This window comes from Sylvia atricapilla, chromosome 2, assembly GCF_009819655.1.
Source record: "Sylvia atricapilla isolate bSylAtr1 chromosome 2, bSylAtr1.pri, whole genome shotgun sequence".
NCBI lineage: Eukaryota > Metazoa > Chordata > Aves > Passeriformes > Sylviidae > Sylvia > Sylvia atricapilla.
The window spans coordinates 37556898-37571320 of NC_089141.1; the positions used below are offsets into that span (position 1 = coordinate 37556898).

The 14423-nt window shown below is 36.2% G+C and overlaps 1 long non-coding RNA gene across 1 annotated transcript in view; it reads left to right on the forward strand.

Moving 5' to 3' along the window:
• The first annotated feature begins 219 nt into the window (after positions 1-219).
• Positions 220-14423, forward strand: part of LOC136357571 (uncharacterized) — a 170276-nt gene continuing 156072 nt past the window's right edge. The window contains exon 1 of the long non-coding RNA XR_010742913.1: positions 220-476. This is a non-coding gene — a long non-coding RNA (uncharacterized lncRNA). The remainder of the gene's footprint in view (positions 477-14423) is intronic.

Sequence of the window (14423 nt, forward strand, 5' to 3'; positions counted from 1 at the left end):
TCTTAATTTTTAATAGTTTGTGGTTAATTACTCACTTTCATAGGTAGGTAATAACTAAAAAAGAAGTTAAAACAATTTTTCAAATATTTTTCTCTTGTTAATGCAGTTAATATGTGGTACTATAGGTTAAGGACTGAGATATCAATGAGTTTATAAAAAGTCTTGGAGAGAAATTCTGGACATAAAATTATGTTTGTTAAAATATATTGATGTTTTAATCAGCAGCAATTACTAAGAAAGATGAAAATTACAAATGTAAATATTACATTCTTCTGAAAAGCTGACCAATTTAAATATAACTTACACAGCACTGGTATCAAGATGGATGGAGTCTCAGGTTATGGAATAATTCCTTCCCAATTTTTAACTTCCATGATGCTTTTTATCAAGATTTTGTAGAGATAGCAACAGAATGCAGCCAAAATAAAAATATAGCAAAGGCCTAGATTTAAGCCCTAATAATACATAAAAATATAGTACAAAAAAAATCCCAAGCAGAAAATTTGAGAAATATGTGAGGAAATAGCAATCTATTAGCTGTGTTAGAAAAGTTTGGAAGATGAAGAATTGTGGCAGTAATATTAAGACGTAAGGCCTCTGGAAACAGCTCTTTATAAGCAGGGTTTAACTGAATGGAAAAATAAAGTGGGTTGTGCAATGAATTCTGAACATGATATCATGGAACAATTTAGTTTGGAAAACATCTCTAAGATCATTGAGTACAACTGTTAACCCAGCACAACCATGTTCACACTAGACCACATCCTTGACTGCCACATTCACAAGTTATTTTTTAATTTCCAGGGATGATGACTCCACCTCTTTTTTGGCCAGACTCTTCCAATGCTCAACCACCCTTTTTCAATGAAGGGATTTTTTTCCAAATATCCAGTCTAACTTTCCCCAGGACAATTAAAGACCCTGTTATCTGGTCCTGCCACTTGCCACCTGTGAGAAAAGGCTGACTCCCACCTGGCTACACCTTAAGGGATCTATTAATAATATCCTGGGTTACTCTTGCCTTCTAGGGTGGTTTGCAACAAATCCAAGTCCCCTTTCTAGATGCGAAAATAGTCTCCCCATCAGTGTTTTTTATTTTTTTAATTATTATTTCTTCTGACTTTACAGAGTGTAGTTAGTATTATTTAGTACCTCTACATACACCTCCTTGCAGCAATTACATGGAAGTGGCATAGCTATAAACACAAATTCCTTGAATTCAGTTTATCATCTCTAAGACCACTGCTCAGAATTCAGATACCATTTCCTGTGAATGATTAAAACAGGTGAAAAGAGACATGCTTTTAATCATTGTAACAAAAGATGTAGTATTTTTGATGTTTCAACCATATTGTCATGGGAATTAATCTTAAAAAGAGGGAGGAAAAAATCCTTCTATATTGTCACATGCTCAGTAGATGTAAATATCAAACTGTACATCAAGAGGCATAAAGAAAAAAAAATAAAAGCACAACATACTTTTCAAGGATGGATTAAGGATCCCAGGGGAAGGATTTTAGGATCTGTGAAAAATGATGGTCATGCTTTAAATGCCTGTGATGTTTGGAACAGGTTATAATTTATGAAATAGGTTTTTGTGTATGTTGAAATTGAGAGAGATGTGGGGGCAGGGCATGGGAAAAAGAAAGAAGAGCAAAAGGGACTTCAGAACAGAAGCGGTGGTAGCATATAAAACATATAAAACTTTTATAAACTGTGTAGCACTCAGGCTCTTATGCCAGTCCAAAAAGAGGAAAATGAAACTGCCCCTTGTCACCCAGGTCCTGGGGCAAAAAAATATATAACAAAATAATTAAAATAGCTCCTTTGGAAAATATTCTGCTGTTAAGAAATTGCATCCACTCTAATACCCAGGATAGTGCATAGTGCATAAAAAAGATAATAGCTTAATAAAGATTTCATTAAAATTAATGCAGGTGAAGCGCTAATATGCACAATGCAGACCTGTCATATGGCAATCGTAGCTTAATAACTTGATATTTGTGCCATCCATGTTATCTATGTCTGGGCATTTGATCCATGACAAACACAAGGAAACATAACAAAAAGAATTGTAAGCTTGCCTTTGCCTTTGCTTGGCTTATGTCTGAAGTATATACAAAGGTAGCTATACAATGATGCAAAGTTTCTTTACCACACTGCTGCGGTAATTTCATTGTGAAGCTGAGCCTTAAAACAAGAATTTTGAAAAAAATTAGAAACTTCCTTGTGTTTCAAAATGTCGAGGTTTTGCCTCATAACCAAAAATGTAGCCAAAATTACTCCCTCCCACTCCCACCTCCACTTCCATCCTCCCCAGCCCCCCTCTTCCTAGAAAAGTAATGGAAAGAGATAGAGTTATCAGAAAGAGAAAGATGAACTATACTTGCAAAAATTTCAGAAGGAAGTTATCTTTCCTGACGATTGTAGCCCTAATTGGCTTTCTCGATCAGCTCTGAGAAACTCTTTACCCTGGTGTTGAGTACTTTTGTCCTTGAGGGCTCCCTGGTGGCAGGTTAGTTGCTCTTGTTAGACCAAATAGGATGTGTTCTCCAGAACTACACATGTTTTTAAAGGCTCAAAATTCAAGTTTCTTCATTCCCTGTGTTCAGGTTATTCCTGGATAAAACTTGTTTGGTTTAATATCTTTCCTTAGGATGTGATCCCTGGTATCTAAAAAAGAGTATCTTTTTGAAGATGTTATCTCTTTGTAATTATATTGTGATTGCTGTAATTGGTTATTGTGTGCCCGTAGTGTCTTGCAGCAAGACCAGGAAACTGCCCAGATACTATGCATTATACCTACAGAGTTCCAGTGTTCCTTTTAAACTGCTAGCTTAATTAATTGAAATAAATTTATTCTAATCTAAATTGTGTCGCAATTTGTGCTGAGAACATGCTTCCTACGCCACATCTTGGAAGATCTGGCTTCAAAATGTTATCTAATACCTTGAGGCTAGATCCACAGCAGTCCACAGTAGGAATTAAGTTTTAAAATTCTGAAGCTTGAGTTTTAGACATCCTGTAGCTTAAAGATTTTCTTAACCCCAAATATTAGGCCTGGATCTCATAAGGAATGTAAGAATTTTAACATACCTTCAGGCAAGTGCTCCCCAGGGTGTACTTCAAATGCCTAAACTAGGAATTAAGTTTTTTTTATATTGTGCATGTTACACAGACAGAATGCAAGGAATGGGATTTACTCAGTGTGATGATTACAGATTTTTTTCTAAGCTAACCTAAAAAAAGCAAAGGCTGAAAATAAATATATCCAAGGAAAAGATGGTGGAAGTGGGATTTATATCCAAATAATCACTAGAATATGTTAAGAAGAGGAATGGATTCAAAATTTCCAACTCTATTTACCACCCCACTAAACAAGGAAAAGAGCAAGCAGCTTGGTGGGTGCTTAGCTTCTGACCAGGGTGAACAGACCACAGTGATTCATTTAAATAGTACTCAATAATGAAGAACTAAGGCATGCATAAATTCAATGCTAGATGCATGTAAACTAGAAAAAACAAAGCAAAACTAAAAATCCTCCAGATCTGCCTAATAAAACCCTGTCAAAATCACTGGTAATGGCACATAAGCGGTTACTGAAAATAAGATTATATTAGGCAAGAGGTAACTTTTTCTGCAAGAAAGAAAAAGCCTTCTGGGGAATAATATAATATCACATGCAAATTCTATTTGACTTTGAAGAGTTATGAGCAAGGACGTGTTCTAAAGACAATGGACAAATCAACTTGTTTAATCATTTGAGAACTTTATTGATTAAGGCACAAAGACGAGTTGGTTACCTCTGAAGAAAAGTGACCGATATATTTGTACAGGTCTGTCAGAGGCAGGGCTCTTTGTTTGTATTTATCTCCTGCTGTTTCAGACTTGTAAATGATTACTGCCTGTGTACAGACAAATCCACTGGTCACGTACTTGGATTAGCTAAACAAATATAATCTGAAAGAGATTTTTTCATTTATCTGTTTGATGACATAAAAAAAAAATCCAAAATACACGAGAACAATACTAGGGCATTTAAATAATGATGTTTTTCCTTTCTAAAGTTGTCTGTCTCCAGAGGGTAATTAATCTCATCTTAAAATGACCATCTAGAATAAGTGTATTAGAGAGCCCTCTAAAAATGTACATATTTATCTCTTGTGAAGAGACTTTCAAAGGAGAAAAGTTCCTTCTGCAGGCAGACAGACAAACAGACCACTGTCTAGAAACCTACCTCTCAGCTTTGATTGTTTGAAAAACTTACAATTATAACAGAGATTTCTAAATGAGTCTCTTTGAACAGTCAGTTTGAGTAATGATTTGAATGTGACTCTTCTAACTTCCTCCCATACAGTCATAGAAATGCTTTTCTTACCACTTAACTCCAACAGGAGCAACAGAAGAAAGAAAGAGAGAAAGAGAGAAAGAAAGAGTGAGAGACATTGTGGAGAAGTTCAAGTTTGAAGAAAAAAGACTAGGAGTAAGGCTATTCCAGCCAGGCTTCCTGAAGCACTGCTGAACTGCTTTAGAAAGAATCTTTTAATATTTTCTGTCACAGACGTGTTTTAATCATTTCACCAAAAACAAATACTATTTTTCATCTTGTGAATACAATTGTTCTCTGGGTCTCTCATTACTGCAAGTGGAAAAGGGAAAACTCAAAGTCTTATTTTTCCTACCTCTGGCCATATGAAGAAAATATTTCAGCCACTGGACTGTGAATTTCCTATTTATTTTCCTACAGATTTCATAAAGAACTAACAGATGTGGTTCAGAAAGAAAAAAAAAATGCAGCCAAGTTATGCAGGGACAAGTTAAATCTTAAATGTTTTGCTGTCCACTGTCAGACTCCTCTCCCCCTGTTTTGCCTCATGTGTGTCTCTTAAATTAGTAGCTTTTTCATGCAGTGATCACTTCCAATCTATGTCAATGAAACACAGCAAACTAAGGTCTTTTCTCCTGATGTAAATAACTCCTTCAGGAGCCATTTCCTAAAAGACCATCCTTCATCCAAGATTGCTGCTCCATCAGCATCAAAACTTCCTCAGAGAGTTTGGTTTTGCTGAAATATGGATCAAAATTTTAAAAAAAACCAATAATTTTTTCAAAACAAACAATATTTAATTTCTTACTTGAAATGGAGCATTTTGACCTGTCATTTCTTTATGACTAAAACCACATCATTTTCTTTTACATTATAAACTAGAGAATCATAAAATCACAATATAATGCATGTTGGAAGAGACCTCAGGAGGTTTCTAGGACAACCTTTTACTCTGACTGAGATCCCCAAGAAATCTGACCAGATTTCTCATGCCTTCATACAGAGTCAAGACCTTAAAACCTCCAGGAGTGAAGACTACAAAACATCTCTGGGTTACTGATAACAGCGTTCATCTGTCCTCATGGGAAAAGTGTTTCTTCAGTCTGTATGTCTGTACCTCTACTGCTTCTATTCCTACACATTGTCTGTTGTCCCTCAATGCCCTGCAGGGAAGAGCTCATCTACAGCTCCTAGAAAGCTTCACCTTGGTCAGTTGAGGCTGCTGTTGCATTCTCCCAAAACTGCCTCTGCTTCAGGCTGAACAAACCCAGCTTTCCCAGTTTCTCCTGAGAAATGTTCCTGTTCCTATCACCTTGGTGTCCTCCACTGAACTATCAGCAGTTTAAAAGTGTCTTCCTTGTAGTGAGCAGCCCCGTACTGGGCACACTGTGTTAATGATCTAATATATGTGGGATAGAGGAGAATAGTTCCTTCCCTGGATCTCCAGGGTCTGCCCTGTGCCTACAGTCCAGGTTGCTGTCAACCCCTTTGCTTCTAGGGAAACCCAGGGGCCCATGATCAGCTCTGGTCCAGCCCACGAGGACCCTCAAAAGATTTTCCTGCACAGCAGCTTCCTAGGCAGTCAGTGCTCAGCCTGTGATGTTGCAGGGTTTTTCCTTCCCAGATAAAAAGCTTTAAATTTATCCTTATTGATCTTCTTTTTGTTCTTGCTGTCTCACTCCTCCAGCAAGTCTTGGATGCTTTTGAATGGCAGAGGAACCCTAGAGCCCACCTACTACTCCCCCTAGAGCAATGCCATCTGAAACTTGATGGGAATACACTGATCTCTCACAAAGGTATTGAATACAACAGTCCCAGCATTGTTACCAAACACCATGTAGAGAATGTAGCTTTTCCCTGATATCATAAAATATATTTCTCAAGACAAGACCAGAAAATATTTTGATTTTTGCAAATAAGATTATTTTCCAGAGTTCAAAATGTTTCTGCCTTTCGATTTCTTGGCAAATTGAAAATTTTTGGACACTGAATTGCAACCAAACCAATTCTGAGTTTTGAATGGACATATTTAATAGTGCCTTTGCTGGTCTGTGGCACAGTTTTTATTGTTTGGATAGGACACACTGGGAATACTTTATTGCTTTCTAAGAATGCCTCATCCACACATCCTAGTCTGTAACATTATTATTTTTACTGGAATTTTACTCGTATCAATGAATGTGATCAATTTTATTGTTCTAGTTTTCAATTTCTGAATTACTCCATTCTCAGTAAGATTGGGCACATCCAGGCTCTGACCACAAATTTCCTTTGCATTAAGCATGAGGCAATAAATGTTGAGACAATAAAGCATTTAGGAAATTATTCCCCTTTCTTACCTTTCCATGTATTTATTTACCATTTTACAGCGGGTTGGCAAATGCTCAGGTGCTCATGTGCCTTACATGATTGTATGGTAAGGTGTAGTTGCTGTTCTACTGTGACCTGGTGTCCTCTCTACAGAGCCAAGGCCCTTGTTTTGAAAGGTCAAACAGGAGCACACAAGTCCTTACAAGGTATGTAGTTGAGGCTGGTGCTCTTAAAAAGAGTGCTGGCCCTTAGACAGTGGTTTATGACAGGGAGCACTGATTACCAACGCTACTCAAACCTTTTGTCAAGCTTCTTTAAACACATACAAAATCCTCAGAGACTTCAGGGTAATTTGATGTCTGTTTTAAATAGCTGTGTACTAGGTAGTTGTGTTAACTTTTCAATAAAAGGAAGCAGTGTTGAGGTAGCTGTTTATAACTGAAGATGAGGCCATGCCCACTCATAATAAAATGTGTGAAATTGTTAAACCAAAGCAAATATACTCCATGGATGTACTGAACTTCAGGGCTGCCTTTGGGCAGGCGCTGGACCAAGAACTTCTCCATTGTCCCCTTTCACTTAAACCTGTTTTTTAGTTCTTCATTTCACCAGTCACTAAATATCTAAATGATCTTTGGGCACGTGAATAGCAGGCGATGGAGCACAGCTCAGAGAAAGCTGGTTGCAGAACTGGAATCAGTAGAAGCAGATAGCAGGATATAGGTGTTTAGCCTTGCTGAGGACCAGAGCTGGATCACAACTTGACGGTATCTTGGCTGGATCCATCTGAGAGAGCTCTCTATCCTCAATGCCTCATTTTTTGGAGTACTCCTTCCCATGAAAGTTCGGGGTATGTGGCACTGTTAACCATACACCCATTATTCAGTAGGATTTGGCAGCTGTTGTTTATCATTGTCCACTGCTCATCTATTGTTTGTAATTCACAGGTGACTGAGATCAGAGATGGGTGAATTTTTTTTTTTTTTATTTCTCTGGCATATCTTGGTTCTACAAAAGTCAGGACTTGGTCTTTTTGTAAGCTCACATCACTTCACCTGCATTGGATAAAAGCAGACTGTGCAATGATTGAAATGGTGATTGCCATAAAGTCATTTAGTTTTTGAAGGTACTTGCTGGTTATTTAGTTCCTTCAAGTCAACAAATGGATCCTGCTAAGGAATATCATTGTTCTCAGCCCCCAGGGTTCTTTTTCAGGGAAAAAAATAATATGTTTGATTCTTATTACAGTTCAGGCTATTTACTTGCTCTGTCCATGTGACATCAAGAACACTTGAGTCCTGTCCAAGCCCTGTCCTCAAAAATTTAGTGCTGTCTCTCTGTACGTTAAGGATAAATTTGATTAAAGCCCTGGTGAGGCCTGCTTATCAGTGCCAGTGGGTCTGCAAAGGGATTTTACTCTTAGAAGTCAGGAATGTAACATTGCACAGTGGTGATATGCTCTGCTGATTTCTCATATTCCTCTTGTAATTTCCTCCCTAACAATGTTTACTTCCTTCTGAAGATAAAGGCTTTGGAGAGTTTTTGAAACTGTGAAATCCTATTCGTTTGTCAGGAGCATTTCTTTTGTAATAGATTAACTTTGTTTATCTATTGCTTCAAAACATATTTATTTCAGTTTCACCTGTTTGGGCTATATTTTCTGTTTAGTAGACCGGACACTTAAATTAATGTAAGTCCTTCTGTACTAAGATTAATAGTTAATTTCTTCTTCAATTCCTTCCAATTCAACATTGTCTGGATAATCTTTCTTTCACTTTCAAGCTACTGACAAATATGCTGAAGGCTGGCACTGCTACATTTGGTAGAACTGAGTAAAGGAAAAGAAAGACAGGAAAAATTTTTCTTGCTGGAATTGCAAGTCACTTATTTCTCCCTGGGAAGTAAACTTTACAAGGATGATTTTTCTTCTTTTCAGATTAAGCTGAGCGAAACTCTGTTTCTTAAATTTTTAAAAACTTTTGCCACCTGGAAAATAATAAGAAAATATTTACCTCTTAGTTATGCTTCATAGACTTTCTGTAGAAAAGAGAAAAAAAAAGAAAAAGGGAATTAAAAAAAAAAAAAAAAGAAGAAAAGGAAGAAAAATATTTCTGTATACAGTATGCAAAGCAATCAATGGTTTACTTAACATAAGAAAATCTTGACCTCCAGCAAAACCTGAAATCTTCTAATCAGTGATCTAATCCTTTGGAAAATTAAATATGTGGATTTGACTCATTTTGAGCCTACACAGAAGTTGAATTTAGTTTTCTAACCTTTTGTATGAGTGACACATAAAGATGTCTTTGTGGATGTGACAGGACTTCAAACTCTTTTAAAACAAAACAAACTTTTTTTTTGAGAAAGGACTTAACCAAGTGTCCTGTTTAAGACACCTAGTTTTCTTGTCTTCTTTTGAGTTACAGCTGGGTCTAAAGTCTATATACAATTAAGTAAGGTGTCGGGTTTTACAAACAGCTTATCCTCATCATTCTCTGTAGAAACACATGTTAAATGACTTGGGCTCTACTTGACGGACCACAGCCCCCCAACAGTTAAGAGTAAATAATTATCTACCAGATAAGAGTGATGGGTTAGAAACTTTTCCACCAGCTCCACACAAAGGTTACACATCAGCTATGTAATGTTTTTACGGCTTTTTCTACAACTTCAGGGCTCCTTTATGTCACAGTATGAGGCTGGAACCTCAGAGCCCATGCCCACCCTGATGATGACTCTTTGCTTAACATTAAGAAAGCTCCTACTCAGATTTCATGGTGCTATTGCAAAGTATACTTGCTGAAATAACTGCAGTGACCCAGATGTACACAAAGATAAGCAAGATTAAGAGTGACTGTCATCTATCATTCTTTATGACTCCAAATTTAATAATTTTTGATTATTTTGAGGATGTAGGCTTGACTAACACATTTATTGAATGTAAAAAAGTGCATCTCTGTTGTTTGGGGGTTTTTTTTCTTCCTGGAAGTTAGCAATTATGCTTGAATTGCTTCCTATTTTGGATATTCATTCTGCTTTCTTTCTAATGTAATGGTCCAATTAGGAAGCTCTCTTCTCTGAACACTCTTTATTATCTATGGAAAAAAAGTAGATGGCTCACCCTGGATTAATTCCATGTAACTAGGGCAGGTTAATTGCTGAGTTTTCTATCATTTGAATAGAGAGAGTGAGAGCTAAGCTCTGTTTTCAACCAACTCTCTCCCTCTGGAGGTGTCAACCTCCTTCTATTGAAGGACAAAAGGAGCCAGAGGGGACTGGCCTCTAAAGATAGGCACCTAAATTTGATTTTACTTAATTTAGTTGATGTGATTAATTTGATCATGTGTGAGTTTTATCTTCATTTGGTCTTTTAATACAAAATTCCTTTATTTATTCTGAACTAGCTCACTGGGAAAGCATTTTGGCTTTGTGCTGTTTTGAATGCTATGCTTTCCTAAAGCCTGTCTGCCAAGGACTCCTCAAATTTACATATACCAATAATAGAGGTTCAAGGAGAGGATGTCTCTGACTACAAAATCCTGGGAGTGACATCCTGAACAGTAATCCTGGCCACAGTCAAAAATTAAAATACAGCACAGAGCTAAGTGAGGAGGACTACGACTTCTGTGTCACTGCTAGAAATTGCTGTTCTTCACATAAATTGTCTTTGTCATAGAGTATTTTTGAAGTGCAATTGGAATGTACACACAATTGGATGCAATTACCTCAGAAGTCAGGTACTTAACAAATATCTCCTTTGGGAAAATACTCTGAGACTTATCTGTTTACAATGAGAAGCCAGACTGTAATTCTCTCCATCCTTAGACACACACACTAACATTTAGGTTAACAGTCCAGTCATATCTATTCAAGGCCATTTTAACAGTTTAGGCTGTTGATGCAGCACTCTTCATAGTCCTAAAACTCAATATCCAGGCTTGGTAGACCGAATTCCTCCAAAAACTATGAGTTTTGGGACAAAATATTAATTTCTGCTTGCAGCAAATACAAATTAGACAAATTCTTCACTGTCATTATGGTGCACAAAAATGTATTCAGGAAAGAAGCCATGTAGTTATATATTCCTGCTCTCATCAGATACCCAGCAGTAGTTTCTGTATTATGTCATGCTCATGGGGAGCTTCCTTCCTTCAGCCTGCTGTGGCCGCCCAACAAACTTATCCCAGCTCTATTTCACTTTCAGGGAGAAACACAGAATGAATGTTAGGTGGACGTTTCAAGTAATGCCTACTTCTTTTACATTTGTGGAAACATTTCTTCTCAACAGTTTAATTCAAATATTTTTCCTTCAAGGTCAAGAAATGCCCTTATGTTTGGGGCACAGAAACATTTATCACTTCAAGAGGTGTCCAGAAAGGGGGATGATTGTTCTGTCTTGGAAAAATATTCAGGATGTAATATTTTTCCTCCAATTCTTTCTTCTACCTCTGCCTCTGTTTCTATCTCTGCCTCTTCTCTCTGTGTCTTTATGTCTTTAATTATCTCAAAAAAATGATACAGAAATATACATGCATATTTACCAATTGGTAATTAAAAGATGATTCTAGTTCTGCTGTTTTGTGCCTCCAAAATATTTATTTTTTAAATTATGCTATGCATTTTGAAACTAACATATTTTTCATTTTCAGAACTTTTAAACAAGATATTTGAAGGCTTTGCTGTTAAGTTTTGAAGATTTTTGTTTTGTTTTGTTTTCTTTATCTAGAAATTTATCAAATCTATTTCCTTAAAAATATTTCTTTCAATGAAGTGACATTTTTCCACCAGAATAAGACCTTTCCTTTGCAATATGACCAGTAGTTCTACAGTTTTTTCAAGAAAATATTTCGGTAGGCAAGGAGGGTTGTGGTGCATCCTAGTAAGTCTTCTAGAATTCCTGCACAACTACAAATGTGACAAGAATAGCAATTCTTACTGCACCAGTATTAGAGGAGCTGAGATTGCAACCCAGCTACTGACATTGAGGATGACACTTTTTGATCTAGGTCTTCTTTCTTGTATAAATAATAAGCTGTATTTTGAGTTTTGTTTTTTTGTTCACCAAGACAAGAGGCTGCTGCATCACTCTGTTGTTGGCAAATGGGAGGAGGCTGTTTTTTCCTATAGATGCTGTAAACATAATAGGATTATTTTTATAGATGAAGAATATTGTGTGACCACTTTCCCATTGCTGTAATTGCTTTATAAATATGATAATAAAGAATAGTTTTAGATCAAGTGAGGAAATTACCTCTCTTTCCTCTGCTTTCTGGTACAGACTGTAAGCAAGGAAGGAAAATTACACTTTACTTTACAACTCTGGTTGTAATGAGAACTAGCCTGATAATATAAACCCATCATTGGTATCTTGACTTAAATTTGATTTACAGTTTTCATAATGCTTTCCCTTACTTATGTCTTCCTTCCTTTCCATCTTCCCTTTTCTTCTTTTATTTTTTCCTCTGTGGAGTTTCAGTTTTATATTACAGTTTTGGACTCTGTCAGGCTCTTTCTAAGACTTATTGCAGACCTTCACTTTTCCTTCCTTCAACTTTTACCTCTTTAAATACTCAGGAAAAGGTTCGGCTTGCTTGGTAATTTATCATTCCTAACATAAAGACACAGCATCCAATCAGCACAAAGATCAAGTATCCCATTGGAGAGGACATTGTTTTTAAAAGAGGATCCACAGTCATGCAATCATACACTGCAATAGAAATATTCAGGGGAACAACCAAAGAAAAGATGTGTGCACCATTTCAGAGCTGCCCTGAAGAGTATCTCTGCTGTGTATCCTGAACTCATGCTCTATGTCCAAGTTTTGGAAAAGGCAAAAAATGTGATTAAATCTATTGTGATTGGAGGTTTGAACTCCTCTGAACAAAAGAGAAAAAAGAAACATACCGAGTTCTTTTTTTATAGGAAGCGAACTGCTTTGCCTAAGTAATCAAGCTGAGAGCTGTGTGGTTCAAAGGCAATTTTAGTGTCTCATATGGAGTACCTTCTGTAGTGGCTGAGAGATAGTGAAGAATGAACCTCTTAATGTGTGGTCATGTGGAGCAAAGTATACACAGGATAAAAATATTAAAGTATCCAACTGATTAATGAATCCATATTTATTAAAATATAAACTCTTTGCTTTCTAATTACTGATGTAAATTGAGAACAAAAGGAATGTAGAATCCTAAGTAACTTCTGGGCACTCTGATACTTTTTGGTGATAAAAATATATTTTCTTCATAGTAAAGACAAGGGAAGTAGCTTTTGTCTACTTTCCCCCATTGTAAATTTCAGGTCAGTGAAGTTACACTGTTACAAATGTGTTGAACTCAAGAGCAGCTCTCTGACTTTTATTTTCACCCAATATATTTATTAGCATCTAAATTATTATTTAAGTCTAGAAGTGATGTGCTTTATGAGTGTTGAATCTGATTTCATGCACATTCTCACCTCTTTAAATCCTAAAATCCTTATATTGTTCTTGGCTTTTTTTGCCTCCTGATGGTTAAAAGGAAGAAAAGAAAAGCCACATCTAAATAAGTCTGTATAGAGAGGAATAAGGATCCTGAAATGGGGAATAATTCTTAACAATTTAAACCCAGAAATTTTGAATGGCTATTGCTTCTGCCAGAACATTCACTTCTCTATATTCTCATTTTAATTGATATGGGGTGAATGTACCACATTTATTCATTTTATTGTTTAGATAAAAGCAATCTTGAATTGTATTTTGATTTTAAATCGTTCTGATTAGCTTTTAAATTTCTTTTTGCCTTCAACATGGTGCTCGATCACTATGATTGCAATTAAAGACTAAACAAAGTCCTAGAAGTCAATCTCTTTTACTAAAAACAGAAAATCATGATGTTAGAATGTATTTCAATCAGAAGTGGTCACATCACAATATTTTTAGAAAAATGAAACATTTTCTGTTACAAATAAATTATTAATAAAATAAATTTTCCTTTTCTATTTACCAGTGGAGCTTAATCTTGCAGATTGCAGGTATTTTTTTTAAAGGATCTAGGAGCTGGTCTAGTATCATGATATTAAATTGGCCACTTTTTCTTCTAGGCTAAGGAGCCTGAAGTTCCACAACCATAAACTAGGGTACTGAAATGTGTTCAACTTTGGGGTCTTTAGCACATGTTTAAATTACTACAGTTTAACAATTTTTCATATACCACATTACAACCACCTTTTATGCACTATGGCAAGTGCATAGTAATGCAGTTCACATTCACCTTTTTTTATTGATAGCTTGCTTAACTTGAATGACCTTTGGGCTGAGAGTATGCACAGTGTTAGAGCTGCTCTTTACTGTGAAAAGCTGGGATGGATTTAATTATAAATTCGAGCATTAGCATAGTGAACTGCAAATCTACCCATATTAGCTGGGAAAGGCACACATATCCATGAAGAGGTGTTCATAAAGAAACTTCTCTAGACCTTCAAGTTGCACTTGTTTTCTTAGTACAACATTATCCTTTCAGGTTTTTACTAGGACATAAACAGAGCTACTAAAACATCAGAAGAAATTTTATACCTGAATTCCAGGTCTGATTTGCACATCTGTTTTAAAATTTTTAAACTCTCTTTGCTACTAAGAGTCCTGCCTTTCCTGTGGGATGATGAGCAAAATTCTGCAACTGCCTTTTCCTGACAATAATGGAAGATAATAAGGATGCTATTAGAAGAGTCCCTGAAGTCATAAAAAGCAAAAACCACAGAAGCCTTAAAAGATGGCAACATAAGCAATCGAAAACAGTATGTGGTGTGAACAGCC